Below are 22,948 nucleotides of genomic sequence, written 5' to 3'. Positions count from 1 at the left end.
ACAGTATTATTATGTAGTTAATAGTCACATGACAAATCTGACATTTAAAGAACCATTTAAAGAAATATTTTATCAGGTCCACTCCTCAGCTACTAACCAAAACAATAAGCTCATACAACTGTCCACATACATATAAACTAATAAAAATAAAATAAAAATTGTAAAATAATGAAAACACAATTACATTACAATCCAAAAAATGCATATGTATATGAATCTACCTAACAAAATGTTGCTGAACAGTTTATAAAAATAAAGAAACTGCAGGAATATAATAATAGATATGTGTATAATAATATATATGTGTAATAATAACATTACCTATCATAATATTTCATTTTAAGTAAGCTAATAATAGAAACAATATAATTCAAGCTGGGTAGAGTTGTGGCATGGAGATACATCTTCTACCATAGCTCAGGCTGCTCCAGGATGATTTTTCAGGGTCCCACCCAGAACTCTTTAAAACTTGCTCCAAGTTTGCAAATTTAAATTCATGTTTAGGGGGATGACTAAAATGTTTATAAAGTGCATTTGTAATTTTCTTTCTATTGATTTCATATACATGCTAATATATACATTTGCACAATTTACGTTCAGTTTTGCCAACATAAAATGCAGGACATTTTATGCATTTGGCAATATAAACAAAATTGAATGTAACAAAAAAAAATATCTCCCAGTACTAGTAATAAGTTTGCCTCCTGCTTGGTCACACCCCCCACAGTAAGTACACTGACATTGAAGGCATGCCCTACACTTCATAGGATCATAGGAGTTTACTAGGCTATTGACCCAGAGGTCATTTTAAGCCTAGCCATTTGATTGAAATGTAACACCATAGAAATGCTAGCCAGTACCCAAGATTGCATTTAGTGATGGCTGCCCATGTCCAGGAGGGTTGTGGGCTCTATCCCCGGTAAGAATTTATGGTGCCCCATCAATTCATCCAGGTTCCTCTTGAACAGTGTCATAGAGGTGCTCTGTTTCATATCAGTTACTGGGAGATAAATCTGTCCCTCCAGCATGTCCTATTTAAATTGCAGACCATATTTCGGTCCCTGGAATGAGTAGCCCCAGTCCCATTTGATTTATGGATATGCAGCAAGTTTATTAAGTTTGGGTCTTGGATTGCTCTGTAGGCCAGGCATAAGTCTCCCCTAAGAAGTCTATATGATACGGAGTATAGTGACAGGGTCTTCAGTCTGTCTGTGTAAGGCACATGCTGGAGTCCCTTAATCTTCTTTATTAGAAACCTCTGAGGTCTATCTAATTGCTGTAGGTACTTAGTACGGTACATGCCAAATGGGGCATTATGCTCAATTATGGGTTGGATAAGTGCCAAGTATAGGGAGGTTATATCTTCTTTTGCTCTTGAGGTGATGCCTTTACTAACTGAATGTGCTATGTAGAAAGCTTTCCTGAATACAGTAGACATATGGTGGTCGCCGTTAAGGTTGCAGTCAACATGTGATCCCATGTCCTTTACCACTTCTTGGGTACTTAGGGTATTGTTGTTGATTTGATAGTGTGAGGGGACATTGTGCAGAAGGGAATGATGATGCATTTCCTTGCATTTAGTTTGAGACTGTGACTAATACACCAGTCATTTGTCTGCATGAGATCCTCCTGAAGTATACTGACATAATTTGGGGATTCAATGATTGCACCTAGTTTGTAGTCATCTTCAAACTTGGTCAGCCACAACCCCTTAGTTTTGACCGGAACTTCTGAGAAGTATACAATAAACAGTAGGGGGCCCAGCCCTGTCTCCTGTGGCACCCCACTGGTTACAGGTCTGCTGGTTGATGTGGACTCACCCACATTGATAATATGCCTTTAGTTTGTGAGCCAGTTGGCAACCCATCTTACAACAAATGAGGTTTATATTTAGTTTGCTAAGTTTATCAGTAATGCCTGAATGTGGGATTGTGTTGAAAGTGTTTGCCAGGTCAAGATATGCTGTCTGCACAGATTTGCCCTCGTCAATGGCCTTGGCCACATTTTCAAAGAAATTCACCAGATTTAACAGGCAGGATTTGCTCTTCATTAAGCCAAATTGGGTAGGATCCAGGGTTTGGAGCTCACCTATGTCTTTATGTACGAGGTCCATAGTGATACGTTCCATGGACTTACAGATGAGGCTGGTCAGGCTTATGGATCTGTAATTTCCTGGGTCTGTTACTAGGCCAACTTTATGGAGGGGAATAGCTGTTGCTGTTCTCTATTGCACAGGAACAAAGCCTGTGATTAGGCTATGATTGAAAAGGGTACTTAGTGGTGATGCTAGTTCATATTTTAGCCTATTTAGAAGACAACCTATGATGTCCTCTGGTCCCATAGAGGCTGTGTTTTTTGCCTTGGACAAGGCTTTGAGGACTTGCTCTTCAGATATGTAAGGTGGGAGGGAGGTTTGTTGTAAGTTAGGAGGGGATAAGGCAGTGAAATCTTCACCAAACCTATCCCCTAGCAGGTTTGCTATCTTTGTGGGGTCAGTGTGTGTGATACCATTGGCCACTAATTGTGCAACTGCTTGGGTTTTACCCTTTAGTTTATGTACATAGCTGTAAAAGACCTTATGATTATCCTTGGTTGTATTTGCTGAGTTTCTCTTAAAGGAGCCCTTAGAGGATCTGACAAGTTGTCCTCTACAATGACACCACAGAAAACACGCAAGAAGGTGGCGAGAGACAGAACACAATACTGACACCTGTGAGACATCCAATCACCAGGATTCAGGTGGACAAACGTATAGTTTTTAATTTATTGTCACACAAACTAAATAAATATGAAATGTCAGTCTTATGTAAAGGTCTTACTTTTGTGCCATCATCAAGTGTTGATATTTCAAAAGTTTTATTAGGAAATTGAACCTTAAACTGTATTTCTGTGATGTCAACTCTGAATATATTGCTAGAGGTCCTAAACATAGCAGTACCTTTATTTCTTATAATAATACTATTTTATAGGTGTTTGAAAAACCTGTTGAAAGATATATATATATATATATATATATATATATATATATATATATATATATATATATATATATATTATACAATAATTCTCATTTTAAGAAGTTTTATAATTTAACTAAAATGAGTCTGATGCCTTAGAGTCCTTAATTAAAAATAAGGACATTGCTATAAAAAATGCAGACAAGGGAGGGTGTGTGGTCATTATGAACATTAATTTCTATAATAATAAAATAGTTGCTATGTTGGAAGGTCCAGGATATGAGAGAATAAGTAGGAATGAAGTTAATAAATTGTCATTATGCATTCGTAAGAAAGTTTGTGACTTGCATGAGGATGGTATAATTGAAGATGAACTATTTGACTATTTACTAGTTACAAATGTTATCACATCTATTATTTATGCCATTCCTACATTGCACAAATCATGTATAGATCTGCCAATGAGACCAATTGTCTCAGCACATGGATGGGCAACAGAACCTTTGTCTAAGTACTTAGAAATGCTCTTGAGACCATTAAGGTTTCTACTATAATGGAAGACAGTAATATGTTTCTTAAACAACTTTATGGATGGAGTCATGGATATATAGGTGAGAATATGCGGTTTCTCACATTAGATATAGAATCTTTATTTACCGTCACTCCCCATGATGTTGGGATTCTTTGTGTAGAAACGTTTCTAACAAAGTTTTCTGAACATGATACACAAAAATAGAATTGCGATTAAACTTTTTCTGGAGTTAGAGGTTGCTTGAGTTTCTGGTCTCCTATCATTTTGTTTTGCTTAGTGTGCTTTTGCACTATAGGACCAGTTTTACAGCCATTTCTGTTTGTTATTATTTTAAGTTGTCTTATTTGCCTGTTGAGTCTGATGAGGGTGCTTTTCCATTGTTGGGGTCCTGCCTTTGTTTTCTTGGACAGCAACTTTTTGCATTTATTGTAAAGTTTGTTGATGCTGTATACCATGGCAGCTTGTTTTTACTTGAAGCTCTGGCTTTGATTCTTTCTAGTATGGCCGAGTTTATATACTTATGCAAGTGATTGTACACGGCTTTAGTGTAAGCTTCAGCATAGTTACCACTTCCATTTTGGAGTGGGGCTTGGAATGCATTTATACCTTCACCTAGGAGGGTATAGTTTGCCTTGGTGAAGTTTTTTAGTCTGATTTCACCCTTTGTGAGTTCTGGTGTTAGTGCCAGCTTGAAGGTGACTGATTTGTGGTCATTTTTAAATAATGAGGGTCCAACAGTTGGGGCAGTGCATCTGTTTGACATGTTGGTGAGGACCAGATCCAGAATGTTTGTTCCCCTTGTTGGAGTATGGACTATTTGTTCCAGGGAATTTGAATTAACAAAGTCAAGGAACTTTTGGGCTTGTGAGTTAGGGCTAGCATAGGTTTCCCAGTTGATGGTGGGATAATTGAAATCCCCATAACCAATGTGTCTGGTAAAATTTGGATTGCCTCCAGTTTTGTGAAGTAGGCTTCATGGGCGTCGTGAGCCATGGAGGGGAATTTATAACTGGCTATGACATGAATGGGGGTCTTACCCACTGTAATCTGGACCTGGAGTTGTCCAGTTTAACTAGATGAGAGGTGAATTGATCTCTAATATAGATTAAAAGACGCCCTCCTTTGGTTTTCATACTTTCATTTTGCAGAAATGTCACTGCTGTCCAGACTAAAAGTCATAATAAAGGTACAAGCTTTGCTGGGTGCTATCAGATGTCTCATGACTATCAGATGTCTCATGAGGGCTCAAAGGAGCAACCATTGGAGTTGTGTTTTCTAGGGGATCCCTGGAGACAAGTTGGATTTAATAAAGGAATATAAATGCCCATTTGCCTTTTATGCATCACTTATTTTTGAATATTATTTTATTATTACTTTTTGGTTGTAATGTAATTGTGTTTTCATTATTTTACAATTTTTATTTTATTTTATTAGTTTATATGTGTGTGGATAGTTGTATAGGTTATTGTTTTGATAATGCTGGTTAGTAGATGAGTAGTGGACCTGATACAATGTTTCTTTAAGTGTTGGATTTGTCATGTGACTAATTATATAAAACTGTCATGTGTATGGAATAAACTATATACTCTGTACTAGTCTGCTGTTGCTCCGTTACTAAACTGTATGTTGTTCTATTAAGTGCATTAAAGTATTAAGGCTCATCTGCTACTGACATTCCATAATTTCAGACGTTATTTTTCACAGAAATGCTTGCCATAGTACCTTTAAATTTGCATTTCTCTCAGCAAAGAATGCTCAGAACTCTCAAGGTTAACTGCTTGCACCTGCAGACAGCTCATATCCATGTAAAAGTAGTCAGCAAAGAATCTTTATAAACTTCACTCAGAACAGAATGTATAACTGTCTTCAGCTGCAGATTTCTTGTCTCTCACTGAACATTTGCTAATGGGAAAAAAAAAACAAGCCAATGTCTTTGCAGATGTAAGAAACTTAGCATTTTTCATGGGCTGCATCATTTTGTCTTATTTCACAAGCCTACTTGCTTACAAGAAACATTTCTTATTAGCTTAAGCCAAGGGTAATAAGAGAAGAGAATATGCCTTATTTCTACATATATTATCAGTGCACTTTTGTACCACACCCCCCCCCATCCCAACTGCCCCAAATCACAACATATTAATATTATACATGCTTTTGTCCAGATTTTCTTCTCTTGTTATACTGTAAAGCCTACATTTTTTACAACTAAAAAGGTTCTTGAATACATTAATATTTTTAAGACATACAAGAGTCACTGAAACAACTTCTCCCACTTTTAAAATGCTGCTGACTACACAATACACAGAACTGTATTACTATACATAGCATGCAGTTTACATCATAAAATACTTTATACAAAATACTAATAACAACAATTGTATTTACAGTTACTTTTTTCTCTTTTAGCGTCCTTCTAAACATTAATGACATAAAGTGGGATATATGCTTGACAGCTGATCCACAAGGTTAACAAAGTCAACAAAAATCCAATATTTCGCAGCCACCTTTTCTTGCAAAGCCATATTTTACAAATGTGATTGATCCTTTATAATCTCTCATTTATTCACTAATTTTTTGTTGCTGGTCTTTCTCCTGTTCATCTCCCTCTCTCAGTACCAGACTCTGGTTCAAGTCCAAGGTACCCCTGATTATTCTAGTCAACTCCTGTGCTTTTTTCTGTCTCTCAAGACTTTTCCTTTGGAGCACTGGAAAGGGATTCACTGGCAAAGTTTCTCTATGATCTTTATTGTTTAAAGAATGAGAAGCACAGCCCTCTTCTGTTTGCTGTTTAAATGTTTTTTATTTCCTCCTTAGCCTGTTCTACATCCAAAAATACATTTGATCCTTCAGGAAAAAACATTCTGAAGACAGCTCAATACATCATCAGCTTGACTCTCACACTTACCTCTCAACATTCCCTGGCTGCTGCGATAAATTTGCTTCTCTTATGCGTGGTGTGCAATGAACAATCATTTTCCACAAATAGTCTGCTGTCCCCAGTTCTTCCACAGTTTTGGCAGGATCTACTCTTTCTACTGGTTTGATTGCATCCTGGACAGGTTTGGAGCATATACTCAATGTGGCCTTTCAATTATCAAATCCTGCTGTGGAATACCAGTCCAGTTGCTTATTTGTGATTTCATAAAGTTAATACATTCTGTTCCTTCCATTTTCTGATAAAGCAGAAAATCTTTTTTTTTTTCTGCGTGCTCTATATACTTACTCCAGCTCTTCTTGGGAAGTGTCATACTTATCCAGCCTTTTCTTCATTTCAGCTTCTGATTTGTGCAGTTTTATCAGTTTATCTGCATAGCTAGTTAAAGCTTCTTTCTATTTTTCCAGTGTTCTGTTATCTGACTTGATATACTTGTGACACCCACCACTGCTACCAATATGTGATGGACACCAATATGTGTTGTCCCCATGCTGGGCCAGTAGTCAAGGTACCTGAATCCTCACTACTGACACTGTAGAGGGACATGCACTTGGAGTACATATGGATACACTCAGTATTTCCAGATGCAGACCTCTTTGCATCAAGTACAGTTTCCCTTAAGAGCACACAGGGAACACACTCAGCCCGGGGTCTGGATGTCCCTATATCTGTCTTCCTCCAGATCCCCAGTAAGAATCCCCATTGGTACAGCTGTAGGGTTAGGTCCTCAGCTGTGTGTCCAAGCCAAGTCCTAAAGCACCCTCTCTGTATACCCAGTGCTTCATGTCCCTGCCCCAAGGAGCTGACACACACAAACTTTGAGAGATTTGATTTGCACACACACACACACACACACACACACACACACACACACACACACACACACACACACACACACACCTGGGAAAGGCTGGCATAGGTCTACTAGTTATGCCGCCTTCTGCCCAAACTATAAGCAGTTACCACTGCCACCAGACACTCCACAATCAGCAACTCTAAGGCCCTTAACAAAGGGTGTCCAATTATACTGTGTAATATTAATACTAATACAAATGGTAGTAGTTCACTAAGATGGCTAGGCTTTCTGGAGTAGCCCACACAGTGTCACCAAATAAATATAAGCACTCTCAAAGGTTAATACTTTCTAAAAAGGACCAGCCACAATGCAAAGTTTAAATATATTTAATCATACATAATAAAAGAACAAGAAAATACTAAATAGATATCCACAGTAAACCAGAGTTCAAATCACAGAAAATATTGAAAACAACATTGATGGACAAACTCATACAAATAAAGAAAAAACAATCTCTAAACTAAGCTTCAGTATAATCCTGACTGAATCTAAGAGAATTATACTGTTCCCTAATAACTTACTTGGACAAGGCAAGATAAGATACGTGAGCAGTCTTTCTAGTCAGGCTCCCAAACAGAATACTTTATATACCAAGATTACTCCTTGTAAAATATAATATTCAAGATGACTTGCAGAATAACCTCATCTGGTCACCTGACTCTAGGTTCCCACAACATCTCCTTTTGAAGTTTGAGACAGGACTTTAGCAGACTGCTACAATAAACATTTAGAACTTTTATGGCAATGCCTAGCAGGCAGAACCATTTACAACCCTTCTCCCCTTCTTTACAAAAGTTAACAGATAATGGCTTTTCCCAGACCTACCATCTCCAGGCCTACTCAGCACTGTGAGTTGCTGTTCAATGATTTAACAGCTCATTTACATTTTCCTTATTTTGTCTTAAAATAAGACAGCTGGTTAACCGTTGCTGTGCCAGTGACCTCTGTTAAGACATATACATTTAATTCAGATACCATAACACAAGTACATTTCTCTTCATTTCAGCAGGGTGCAGTTTTGAAACAATTTAACACGGTTAACACAAGCAAAGCTCACAAATATATTTTCAGCACAAGCATCTGTACAGATCAGTTTGATATACAAATAACATATAATTATTTACAAAATTCCAGCTAGCTGAGCTGGCACAAGTCATACATCCACTGTCCTACTTCTCCCTGGCATGGCTGGCAGTATCTTCAATCGTCACAATACACAGTCAATGTTTAATTTATTTTAATCACCTCTGAGTACATTTGATTTATTTTTTTTCTCTAAATTAATGGAAGCCATTTCCTGTACCAAAGTTGAAGCTTGAATTGCATTTTGTTGAACAGCTGCAGAATTATTCCCAGCCAGTATTTTCTCTTCACCTTTTCTGGTTGATTTTCATTTAGTTCTCTACATTTCTTCTTCACTGGTATCCAGACAATGTACTTTCTAGCCAGTAATTAAATTTTACTCAGCCTGACAATATCACTGGCTCTTATTTCTCAATTTCTTTTTTCACGAATTCCAAGATGGCTGCCGACTAGACTAGTCCCTATTCTTAGAGCTCCTCACAGACCAGTATCATCTTTATTTTTTACAACTTGAGACTAATATTTTTCCTCAGTTTTTTTCATAAAAGGATTATACTAAGCTTTTTACATATAGTTGGAATATTTTTGGCTTTGGAATTTTTATTTTGGGTCACATTTTACCTCAGAACAAATTGTGGAGCTATCTGACTTGGGCACCTGCTGCTTCAGACTTTTCCTGGAACTTGTCACCCTGGTAACAACATCTAATCACTGGGCATGGCTACTAAATCGGAGTCTATGGATTCACAGACCACGAAGGCCAAATTCTCATCAGTTCATTCACCAGAAAAAGATAACACTTCTAAAAGACTGAGAACTTCCAAAAACTCTTCTGAACCAGCCAAAGTAAGTAGCAAAGAATTAAATGACTCAAACTTTTATTTAGACGAGTTAAAGCTAGCATTAAAGCCTATACAAAGTGCCATTCAGAACTTTACAGAAAAATTTACTGACTTTGGTGATACATTAAAACAAATAAATGACAGAATGAGTATTATTGAAAACAATAACTCAGCTATGGAAATAAAAATTGAGACATTGGAAAATGATTTAAAGTCTAAAGATAAAACTATTTCTGAAATACAATCTAAATTGATAGACTTGGAAGCCAGAAGTGGAACAACATTATCATTCGGGTTTACCAGAATCTTTTGATAAGAATAATTTGCTATCTGTGTCCAAGAGTATATTTGAGTCATTACTAAACTGTGAAGCATCTTCAAAAAACATAACTGTTGAGAGAGCACACAGAGCTCTACGTGCCAGTCAAGATGCTTCCTCACCAAGAATTATATATACAAAATTGCTAAATTTTCAAGATGCTTTTCAAATACTGCAAGCAGCCAAAAGTAAGAAACAGTTTGTATGGAAATCGCATAAGTTATCATTCTCACAGGATTTTCCTCCTCAAATAAAACTAAACAGACAAAAGCTCTCTCCCTATTGTGCAGAATTAATTAAAAGAGGGATAAGATTTATGTCTTATCCAAATACTTTGTCATTCACATTTAATGAAAAAAAGTTTACTTGTTCTGATTCTAAGGGAGCAAAAGATGTTTTTTTCAAAGCATTCAAAAAGCTTCCGGACTCAATTTCCTAACAAGGTACATAATTGTCTGGACACAAAAATGTTGAAAATATATATATATATTTCCTTTTTATATAGGTTATTTACATACAGTTAATGAGCTTAATCAATTGTGAAATATATTACTGTCAAGGGTAAACAAAAGGTGTATAAATATGTACACAAATATGTTAACTCATTCCTCTTTTCTCTTCAGAAAACATGAAGTGTCTTAGCTTTCTTTGTGGTGAAATCAGAAATATTAACATAGATTTCACCCTCTTAATAAATCTTGCGGTCCCCTTACTTAGTGAGATTTAGTATTTATACATAGTTCAAATAAGAACTTGTCAAGTGTTAATACGATATTTTTCTCATAAAGATTAGAATAATACAGAATATCATGAGGTATAAATCCTTCACAAATTGCCTCTGTTAAGAGTATGTACAGTGCATATATATATAAACATAAATATGTTTTTTCTTTTTACTTGAAGCAATGGGAAAACGCAAATTTGTTATGTGCTTTCATGTTTTATCTCACAATTAAGGTGCTGGTATTTAAAATAGATTCAGCACTCCAGATACTTTCTGTTTATATCTATTCAAATAGCGAGCGTTTTTTCTTTTTAGGCAAATAAAATGCCTTGGTTTAGCCAGAAATTTTTTGGAGGGAGATACACAGACTCTCGAGACTGCTCCGAGAGAAAATCTTTTATCTAACACATCAGCAGATGTTACTACTATGGCACGTATCATTATGTAGATACGGAGCTTGGCGGTGACGTCATCACTGTAGTGGGAAGCTTAGGTGACTTGAGAAGCTATTGTATAGTTAAAGAGTGTATTTTCATCTAGACTACATGTTGGATATGCGTGCTCGGCCTCCGTGGATCTTTGAGACATCGTTGTGATGACATCGTTGGAGGGTGTGGGGAGAGCGCTTATGAGCGTATATTCAACGGAGCTATAGTGTTTGGTATTTGTCAGCTTCATGCTCGTGGTGTATTCTGATTGCTTGTTGATTAAAATGCTGGTCTCCTTCTTGGCCAGTTTGGAATGGGGAACAGGATCGAGGCAAGGAGCCTTATATTTGTAAAGCTCTAGCTGGCGGCAGTATGAGTGAGAATATGGTCATGTTTCGTGATGGGGAGCGGGCGAGGAGCATCATGCTTATGGCTGGATGGATGCATTCTTTGAAGTGGGGGTTGAAGGACAGTTTTTGTTATTGTTTTTAGTTCATGCTTCTTCTCTCTCTTCTTTTTTTCTCTTGGGGTCTGCATCTTGATGGGAGGATCTTTGGTTGTTGTGTGCTGTTGTGGAGAGCATCACGGAGATTGGTGTCTGTGGCGAGTCGCTTTGGCTTGTGTTGTTGGCTTGGTTCTGTTCTTGTGGGTTCGTGCTTTGGAGTTTCTGTTGAATACATGATTCTTTGTGTTTTTGGTGTCTTGGTTGGCTTGTTGGATTGGATGGAGTGTGGTGTTGGTTCCCTTGGCTAGGAGATCTTCGGTTTTCAATGCTGGTTGGGCGGCTTTGTTAAGGGGTGCACCGCAGTTTGTGCTTTGATTTGGTGGTGACGCCGTGCTGATGTGTAGGGCTACTGGAGTGAAGTGTATGTTTTTTCTTTTTTTTTCCTTTTTTTTACAGTGTCGGTGGACCACTGACGCTAGGATGGACTGGTGGCTTTGGTGCTATCTGGCGCGTTGGATGGGAGAAGTGCTAGCAAAATATCAGCAGCTTTGTTGCATCTTAATCTATGTGTTTGTCTTATGTAGATTTTCAAGGCATTGAGGTGACGTCATTGTTAGAACATATACAGGAAGCACTTACTCACTGAAATTGGGTTAATTTGATAACTTAGAAATATATAATATGTCATGGTAGGTTGCTGTGTGATGGCTTGTTTAGGCGTGATAGAGAGCGTTTAGGGGGAGTGCTGTTTCTATAGTTTACTGCAGCATGTACAGAGCTCTTTTATGGGATACTGTTGGTATATGCAGAAGTTCTATTTGGAGTTGCAAGCTTCAACTACTATATGCATTGTAGCTTGAATACCCCTGTCAATATAGACAGGTGTAATACTATCTTCGAATTGAGGTTCAACATGTCATGTGGGGATCTTTGAGAGGGGTTGCAGGGTGGGATTTGATCAGACAAGCAAACTCGGATGCATGGAAAGTCTTAGAGTGTTTATGCTTGTTAGATCAATCCAGAATACCATAAACAGTACTCAAACGCACATATTTTCACCTATTTTTACATTTATTAATCAGGAAAGATGCTTGGAATGGATCCCATCTTTGATGGTGGCAATGGGTGAAAGGCTTCATGTATAGCTATCATTTATAATATATTTAAGAACACTATACAAAATACATGGAGCAATAAGTGAATTTTACTCATGGAAAGGTAGGTCTAAAAAAAAAGACATACAGCTCAAAAGAGGGGGAAAAGGGGAAGAAAGAAAAAAGCAACCACAAATAAAAATATGTGCATGTTAAAAGGTTACTGTTCTGTATAAAATGTTTTAACCACACAAGGGGGCATAGCCATAAATGTTTTTTAGAAATATGATTCATTTGCTTACATTTTGAGTTAGTTAATATTGATGTGACCGTTCACAAATATTATCAGAACAAAACACAAAGTTTTTATTGTCGAATTATTTGTCTGATGTTAATGCAGTTTGTCTATGACACATATATGTCTATACTAAGCTTAGTTAAAACTGCAATTTATCTCTGATATAATCAATATTAGTTTCTATAGCAACTATTATTTATATGGGATAACACCAAACTTATTTTTCATATGTTTCTTTTTTTGTACATGGAAACATTTACATAAATTTGATTCATTAATATCTGGAATACAAAATTGAGGAATGTCTATAACAAATAATATTTTCTATTCAAAATGGAGCTTATACAATGAATAAGAGAGTAGGGATTGTGCATGTTGGACATCTTGATTTTAGTTAGATATGTAAATATGTTTGATAGTGTATTATGGTGTTTTTGTTTAGTTAAGCAATTATGCAAAGTTTACTATGTTGATACATTGCAATTGACATTGAAAATGTTAACCAAATTCACTTATATAATTCATCTTTATTTTTTTTCTCTAGTAGGGGTTAGGTGGCTAGGCACTGGGGTACTAGGGAAGAAATTTTTCGAATCCTTATAACAACCTTTTTAGGTAGACAATATGAATCAGTATGACGGTTGTGGGATATTGAGGTCTATAGCCAATATTTCATTTTGTCAAATCTTAGATATATGTTATATATATATTCTTAGTTAATACTATGACAATAAATATTGACTCATGGAATGTGAGAGGATTACAAAATAAGAACAAAAGATCTCTATTATTCCATTTACTATTTAAATCAAAGGCTAATATTTGCTTTATACAAGAGACTCACTTGACTAAAGATGACTTTGATAAAGATAAAAGAAGAAATGGATTAAAACGATAGTAGCAGCTGGTAATAGTACAAAATCAAGCGGGGTAGCCATTATAGTTAAAAACACATTTCAGGGAACTATTTCAGAGATGAAATATGATGTGAATGGAAGATGGTGCTACATTATTTCTGGTTTTCACAACATTGATAAGCCAGTCATATTCTTTAATCTTCAACAACATATCTTTTTTATTCAAATATATAATATTTTATCCTCCTTCAAAGATTATTATTTAGTATTGGGAGGGGACTGGAATGCTATTATTAATCCTGACACTGATCGTACTAGTAGATCTTCCTCATACAATTTTCAAGCATCCATTGCCTTGGAAGAAATTATAATAGATTTAAACCTTATAGATCCTATTTCTCTTATAACACAGAATGATAAAAAAGACTTTTTCACATATTATTCAAAATGTTATAAATCTTGGTCAAGATTAGATTTTTTCCTTATTTCAAATGATTTTACTCATAGGAAGTTAAATTACTCTCTTGAACCTAGATTTTTTTCTGACCACTCTAGAATATCTCTTAGTATAAGTTTGGTCCCACATTCACCAAAATTATGCTCATATAATAGCTGGACATTGAATAATAATTTGCTTTCAAAGGAAAATATACATAAATCAATAATTGAAACAATAAAAGAAACACATCTTAATTTACACACATCAGATATCCCTTTAGATATACAATGGATGTAAGGCAACTCTTAGGGGCATATTAATCAACAAAGCATCATATTTTAAAAAACAATATAGAAATAAAGAATTACAATTAAAATCAAAAATTCAAAATTTGGAAAATCAGTACAAAATAAGTCCCGATCCTTCAACATATGAATTATTGTTGAATTCCCAAAAAGAATTATTGCTTCTGCATCAACATAACCTTACCATTTCAGAGCAAAGGTTATTAGCTACATACTCTGAATGGGCACAGGTTCCTTCTAAAGTGTTAGCCAGAATAATAAAAGGTAATCAATCTCTTCCTAGAATTTCGACATTAAATTATAATAACAAGAAATACAGTACTGATCAGGAAATTTTGCAGCTTTTACATCATTGTTCTCAGAGATATATTCAAAGACAATAATCTTAGGAGTAAACAAAACATAGTGAATTTCTTCTATTAAATTTCCTAGTTTAAATGAATCACAAAAGAACACACTTTCTGCCCCATTGACTATCAGAGAAATATCGGAAGCCATTAGTAGACTCAAAACTAGTAAATCACCGGGACCAGATGGCTTCACACCCGAATTTTTAAAACTTTCTCATCAGAGATTTCACCCCTTCTCTTAGTAATTTTTAACCACATAATGATTCATGGTATATCTGATCTGTATTGGAATACCTCAAAAACCATATTAATCTTGAAAAGAGACAAAGAAAAAACTGATCCTAATAATTATAGACCTATTTCCCTGATTAACATTGATATCAAAATCTTAGCTTCAATACTTGCTTCTAGACTTAAAAATGTTTTACCATCTTTAATTTCTCTGGAACAAGCGGGCTTTATGTCACATAGACATTCGTGGGACAATACCTTGACAATTGATGCTCTTATTCACTTTACCAAAAATGACTCAAACCCTATGTATGCATTAATTCTTGATGCCGCTAAGGCTTTTGATAGGGTTAATTGGGACTTCTTGTTTCATATTATGCTTTGTTTCAATATACCATCTACTTACATAGACTCTATTAGAATGCTATATAAAAACTCTTATACTTTTCTTTATATTAACAGGAAAATATCCAAAAATATAAAGATCTTTAATGGCACAAAGCAAGGATGCCCATTATCTCCTTTCTTATTTAATCTATATATAGAACCTCTATTATTATACATTAAGCAAAATACATATCATAATATTCCTAGAATCCTTAACACTAAAGTATGTTTGTCCGCCTTTCCAGGCGATCTTATATTATATTTTCAAACACCCTGCTCAGATCTTCCCAAACTAATTTGTTCCATTGAAAAATTCTCAGAGGTCTCTGGTTATCAGATTAATATTCAAAAACACATATCCTTCCCATAAATCCACTTGCTAGTCATATATGTTTCCTGATTCCACTTTTCGGATAGTTCAGAATTTCAAATATTTAGGGATTCATATAAATCATAATGGTCTCTCCACATTTCAAAATAATTTGGCTAAAATATGGTCATTGATTATACTTGACTTGAACAGATGGAAATTACTAAATTTATCACTTTTATCAAAAGCAGCTATAATAAAAATGAATATTCTTCCCAGATTGTTATTTCAATTCAATGCGGTGGATCAGATGATTCCAAAATCTTTTCTCAAAATCAATAAAATTTTGGCTAATTTCTTGTGGTTTCCTAAATCAGTAAGAATTTCTTACATTAAGCTAATCTTACCTAAAAATAGGGGTGGTCTTGGTCTTCCCAATTTTCACCTTTACTACTTGATTATCTCGGCAAATAAATTATTATCCATTTTAAATATAAAGACTAGTTTAATCAAAATTCTATTTGGACAGAATTATGGTTTCAACATATTGCAAATAAAAACATTAACCCATTAGCTCTTCCTTTCCTTTCATTGGAAGTAACGAATAAATTTAAAATTCTAACTCTTTAAAACAAAAAATTATTGCTTTTCAAGAATTGGTAAAACTTGTAAATCTAGAAAATATATTTCAATTAATGCAACCTCTTCACTTAAATCCTAATATCAATTTAGACAATATGTCTTTTAATCTTTCAGATTTTCCCTTGATTAAAGATCTTACAGTTTGGGATCTAATGCAATACAAGAATGAAACTATCTCTAATATATAAAATTCTCAAGGTTAATATTAAATATCTAGTCATCTTACGTCAACTGAGAGATGTAATTAATGCTAAATTCCTACACATCAATATAGATAGCACCGATATTATCAACTATAAAGTGTTTTTAAAAGTCCTCATACTCCCAGAGAAAATGTTGTCTAAATCTTATAATCTCATAAATCAAATAATTCATAGTGAAGAGTGTCTCTTCTCTACTTATTGGGATAAACACAACTCTCATATATCTATAAATCAGAAACTCTCAGCTATCAAAAATACAATAGAATACTCGCTCTTCAAAAAACTCTTTTACACTCAACTAATGATCAACAATAATGCATACTTCACTCCTTCTAAGCTCAACAAATTTGATGCAAATAAATCACCCTCATGTTCTTGTTGTTCACACCCTAATGCAGATCTTTTACACATCTTTTGGTCCTGTCATCATTCACACAAACTTTGGACCTCCCTAAAAGTCCGTTTACAGAAAATGGGTTATCACAAATCCACCTTATCTTGGGAGACTGCAATACTACACTTACCAAATATTTATCTCTCTAAATTGGACATGCAAGTGCTAATATACATATGTTCACTTATAAAATTATATATCACACAAAATTGGTTAGATCGTACTAAACTGAATTGGAATAATTTTAAAATTCTAGCCCACACATACATCAGTGCGAAAATGATAGTGAAAAGTCCCAAGAAGTCGACACATATTAATAAAGCTATAGAAAAGGTGTTACATATTATTAATAGTGTATAGATGGCCACCCTCCTTATGGGATTTGTAGACCTCAATCTCACTTATACCCTTATGCTTATTTTTTGTCTTAGCTCAATACTTATTTTGATATATTCTTTGGTTAACATTTTGTATATGATGTAGATAGTTAAGTGTATATTCTCAAACTGCATTGAGACAAAACATTCATCTTACAAAATTGTGTTATCATAAATATCTCCTAATGTTTCATTTTTAAATATGTATTCTATTATTGCTGTTGCTGTTATATTTCTGTATTGTTCAAAATTCAATAAAAAGTTTTTTGAAAAAAAAAATTTCTTTTTTCACAATGGCAAAGTTGAAATTAAGCTTCTGATCAGCTTGCAGCCACATTGGAAGCCCCCTACAGTGTACACTGTCAGAAATATTGGATGAGCAAAATGTCTGTAACCAAGGAAATGATTCTTTTGAGCTGGGACACAGGATCTGAATTGCCTAGATAAAGACCTTATAAAGTTTAATTCTGGTGGCTGCCAAAAAAACAATTATTAGAAGATGGAAATCAAAGTCTAAACCAACCGTTTTAAAGTACTGAATATTTTAAGAGATAAAAGAACAGAAAGAAAGATCTTTAGAAAATGGAAGGAGAAAATTACATTACAAAATGGAAATTGTGAGAGCAATAAATGCAGAAGGATGAGAGCCCTTTAAGGGAAGGCAGGATTTGAGCAAATTATGTAATGTTGAGCTGATGAGAGCTATAAAAACAATGTGATGCATAATGTATGTAAATGAAAAACATGTCAATATGTTTTGTTTTCTTTTCTGTATGTTTTCTTAATATATGTTTCCCTATGTCCTAAGAGATATCTTAATAAAGGTGTTAAAAATAGGTACCCTTGAAAAGTAGGGTTTAGAAGTAGCAAATGCCCTGGTAGAGTGGTCTTGAGATTACTAGACACTGTCAGACCTTTTTCTTTAAATACATAACCAGGCACTGTCAGACCTGTTTCCTTACATACATATGAGATGCATTTAGACAGCTGTCTTGAGAGAGTCACTTTGGATACCCCCTTTTCTCAATCTGACTGAGGAAAAGGACACAAAAAGTTGATCTGTCTTTCTAATAGATTTAGTATGATGCAAGTAGAAACTGAGTGGCCAATGAACATCCACAAGATGTAAGGTATATTCCCCTTTATTGGAAAATTGTGGAAAGAAAACAGGGATATTAATCGCTTGATGAAAAGTAAGCTATGAAGCCATCTTGGGAAGAAAAGTGGGGTTAGTCATAAGAGCTACCAATCATTGTGAAAGACAAAGTAAGGCAGTTTACAGGAAAGGGCTTGGCGTTATGGTATTTTTCAAATGAAGATAACAGCCATCAAAAGGAACGTCTTCCAAGAAAGACATTTCAATTCAACAGCAGCTGCAGGCTCAAGAGGGTCTTGTAAGTGCCTGGAGAATGGTAACGTCCCAAAGTGGAAAGTACAGGAGTGTAATTCTATTTACCTGTAACAGCAGATGTTCAGAGAACACACTGCCTTACTGGCATAGAGTTATAGAGACCCTACTACCCTCGACTGACAGTCTACTAAAGCTCAGAGTCTATCCAACTGCTTATCAGTAGGTGTGATGGACCAATATCTTGGCAGTACAGGGACTGCTTTACAGGCCAACAGACTAAACCCTTTCAGTTTTCTAGGGTCCAGCAGGAAGAGAAGATGGAAACACAAGCTTTGCAAACACCTGCTGCTCCAATGCCAAAACACACACACACACACACACACACACACACACACACACACACACACACACACACACACACACACACACACACACACACACACTAAAGACCACAGGGCAGTGCTCAGCAGACACCCAAACACCAAACTATATACATCCAAAATGATGGGTTGGTACTACCAGTAAGGTAGTGTATTCTATGAGCATCTACTGTTACAGATAAGTAGGTCTTACACAACTGTACTATGTTCAATTAACACACTGCCTTACTGGAATTAGGATAGATTTCCAAACCTGACACAACCTGGGAGGAAGAGGAAGGATAAGGAGTCCAGAATCCCCTGGAGAAAGGTCCTAGCAAAGCCTGTTCTGGATCTAGAAAAAAGCATCCAGCTTGTACTACTTTGTAAAGGTATGGACAGAGGACCAAATTGCTGCCTCTAGAATACTTCTAGAGTCCACTCCTTTCTGATATACCACAGAAGAGGAAAAGGCCATGGTGGGATGCACCTTTATTTTCCCTGGATTCACCTTGCCATAGTGGGTGTGACAAAAAACAATACCAGAGGGCAACCAACATGCAATGGTTTGCTCAGAGACAGGTTAACCCTGCTTTTCCCTTGCAGAGGAAATAAAAAGCCTTTCTGCCTTCCTGAAGGGTTTTGTTCTATCAAGGTCATACTTGAGCTGGTTGTGCATATCCAAGGTATATATTATCCACTCTCCCTTATTCTGAGGTTCTGGGAAGAACACAGACAGGTTGATAAACTGATTGGGGGTGAATTATGAGACTACTTTCAGCATGAAAAAGTGGAGTACATACAACCCTATCCTTGTGGAAAATATGGTAAGGTTGTCCCACTCATGACAGCTTACAGCTCGAAGATTTGCCATGCAGATGTCAGAGCAACAAGCAAAACAAATTTCCACATTAAGAACTTCAGATCAGCCTGACTGGCATGTCTAAAAGGTGGTAAGGTAAATTTTTCCAGAGCATAGTTGAGATCCCATGAAGGAGGAATTTGCTTGCGAGGGGGTCTCGTATACAATACCTTTTTCAAGAACTGTTTTACCAAAAGAGAAAGGAAAGAGGGGGATCCAATAGCAGACAAGCAGAGATGGCCACTAAATGCACTTTAATGTATACATACAAAAAGTCATCCTGAAGTAGCTCACACAAATATTTCAAGATCAGAGGGATGTTAACCTCAAGGGACCCTCTTATCCCATTCAGGCATCACTTAGAAAACCTCATCCAGTTGTAAACATAAGATTTTCTACTAGCAGGTTTTCTGGTCTCCTTTAACACCCACTGCATATCATCTTGAAATAAGTACCTAAATGGAGTCAAGACTGACTCATCCAGGCTGTCAGTTGCAGTTGCTCCAAACTGGGGTGCACCAATCACCCCAAGCCTGTGTGAGCAAATCCAAAGTGTGGGGAAGTATGTGGTAATTGGCCTCAGCCAAAACCATTAGAAGGGAAAATCAAGATTGCCTGGGCCAAAAGGGGGTTACTACAATGATCTTTGGCATTTCTTTTGAATCTTCAGAAATACCTTGTGAATCACTGGAAAGGGTAGAAACACACACAGGAACATTCCCATCCATAGGAATAAAAATGCATCTTTCCTCCAAGCATAGCTGTAAGGATGTCTGGAACAGAATTTCTCCAGGTGTCTGCTTTGAAAGGAGGTGAACACATCTATTTGAAGCATTCCCCACATCTTTACTACATCTTGGAACACCACTGCCTTGAGCTGCCAATCGTGCAGGTCTGCCCTGGATCTGCTTAGTCTGTCTGCCACAAAGTTTTTCTCTGATGGGATGTATGATGCCTGAAGAGTCAGAGAATGCTGTAAAGTCAGCTCCCAGGCCATCACTGCCAACCAGCACAGAGGTTAAGACCTTATATCCCATTGCACTTTGCTGTGGTGTCTGTAATCACAAGAGGAGTCCATAGATGGTGAAAGACTTTCAAAATGTAAATCATTGCTGACATTTCCTTGACACTGATGTGTTTCAGTACATCCTTGGGCCACCAAGTGGCATGCACAGGACAGTCTCCTTATGCCCTGCATTCTTTTTGTAAGGAACCTTTGAGGACGTTCCAGTTGCTACATGTGTCTGGTCATTGAGTTTTCCTCATGTGGAGACAGGCCAGTGGTATCATGAGAATTATGGACATCATCAGTCCTAGAATTTTTAGGAATTCTCTTGCTGAGGAGAATTCCTGAAACACTGTTTGGTAGGATTGGACTTTGTCTTCAAGAAGAAAGGCCATTCTTTTGGCTGTGTCAAGTAGGCACCCCAGGAAGACAAGTCTTTGCAAGGGTGTGAGGCATGACTTCCAAAGGTTCAACTTAAACCCCTGCTGGGACAGTAAGGTCAAGACCTTCTTTAGCAATTCCAAACACCTGGATACAGATTCTTCACAGATCAGCAAATAATCCAAGTAAGGAAAATTGCGAATGCCAGGAGCCACTACCAGATTAAGGCATTTCTTAAACATTTGAAGTGCAATGGACAGCCAGACAGCAATGTAGAGAACTGATACTGTGAACCAGACACAGTAAATGTCAGATATCTCCTGAAGTAATGAGCAATAAGGATATGATGTTATGCATCCTTCAAGTCTAGGGTCACCATAAAGCAGTGGTCTTGTAGAAGACGAAGTACTGTCTGCAGGGTGAGCATCTTGAACCTGAGGACCTTGATAAAAGTATTCAGAAAGGATATGGCCAACATCAGTCTCCACAACTGCTCTTTTTTGGGGCCAGAAAAATTCTGGAGCAGAAACCTTTCATTTTCTCCAAAGAAGGGACCAGCTCTATGTCCCCTGAGTTCAGCATGTGCCACAGTACAGAAGGGAAAAGGGGAAACCCCTGAACAGAGGCAGATGTTCCTTCCACTGCCAACTGTAACCTCTGCCCACGATGCTGAGCACCCATTTGTCGGAAACCACTGACCAGGCCACTTTGTTGAGAGCTAACTTTTGAGATGGGGGCACCTGAAGGGGAACCTGGAAGTGACCAGTGCCAAACCTGATTATAGATTGGAAGGGGGGTCATCTTTTTTGGGAAAGAAACCCCATTTGTTTGTTTTGGTAGAGTTCTCATCCTGCCATTTCCTTTTGATGTCTTGGTTGTTGTTCAGCTGGGACTTCTGTTTGTTCGGCCAACAAAAATTATCATGCATATTGGGGAAACTTGGGAATATGGAACATTTTAGACACCCTTTGCATCAGTTTACCTCTGTCATCCCAGTGTTTTAGAATCTGATTAGCTGCTGTACCAAACTTTCAATCAGAGTAAAGCGAGCCATTCATAACCTCATTTTTTAACTCATCAGAAAAGTTTTGGCTGTGCAATCAGACATACATCCTTAACACCATCGAAGTTGCTGTATTCATAGTAACAGTATCAGCCCCCTGCAATTAACTCTTTAAAGCATGTTTAGACACTTCAGAAACGGGTCTATATTAGATAAACGAAAGTTTATCTTACCGAACGCTAACATGAAAATCCCGGAACCCGAAACCGGACTTGTGAGATTGCAGTACAGTGAAGATGGGAATATTTGCCCTTTCCTCACTGTAGTGCGATCTCGGAGTTGGAATATATATTTAGCAGGGGTTGTGGGGGCACAGCCCCCCACAATTGCAGTTTCGAGTTCCGGGATTTCCGATAATGTCAGCGTTCATTAAGATAAACTTTTGTTTATCTAATATAGACCCTCAGAAACACTGGAAACAATCTCTTTCATGTTAAACACTGGTAGTTATACACTTTAAAGGCTACTATGTTGAAGCGCACCAGCTTCTTTCCCGGAGATTCTTGCCATTTGCCTATTCAAAACTCTGCAATGAATAAAGTTTCAGTAACACAGTTCAAAGCACAAAGTACATGAAAAAAGTCCCCCTAACTTGTAAGAAAATGATAGTTTCAGTCCCAAATGAATAGTAACAGCAACAAAACTGTTTTAGACTTATGAAAAAAATCTTGTCAGAAATGTTTAACAAAAAACATGGCACCAAAATTGTGATTTAAATTACTAAAACCATTTAAAATACTGTAATCCTGCTCAAGCACTTCATATAATCATAACCATAATTTATTTATTTATTTATTGACATTTGTTGACCAGGAAAGTCCACTGAGCCAGAAAGTCCCATTTTCAGTGGAGGCCGGGGGAGAAAAGCTCCACAATTACAGACGATATTAGATTACTATTTATACATTATAAAATGTA

General features: G+C 36.5%; 1 pseudogene; it reads left to right on the top strand.

The window, feature by feature from the left end:
• The first annotated feature begins 9,682 nt into the window (after positions 1-9,682).
• The window catches only part of LOC122803830, a 74,253-nt pseudogene continuing 60,987 nt past the window's right edge, over positions 9,683-22,948 (top strand).

The sequence above is a fragment of the Protopterus annectens genome, chromosome 6.part0, assembly GCF_019279795.1.
Source record: "Protopterus annectens isolate FY-2018-M chromosome 6.part0, PAN1.0, whole genome shotgun sequence".
Taxonomy (NCBI): Eukaryota; Metazoa; Chordata; order Ceratodontiformes; family Protopteridae; genus Protopterus; species Protopterus annectens.
Note: the sequence above shows the minus strand (reverse complement) of the source record. Positions and strands in the feature narration are given on the sequence as shown.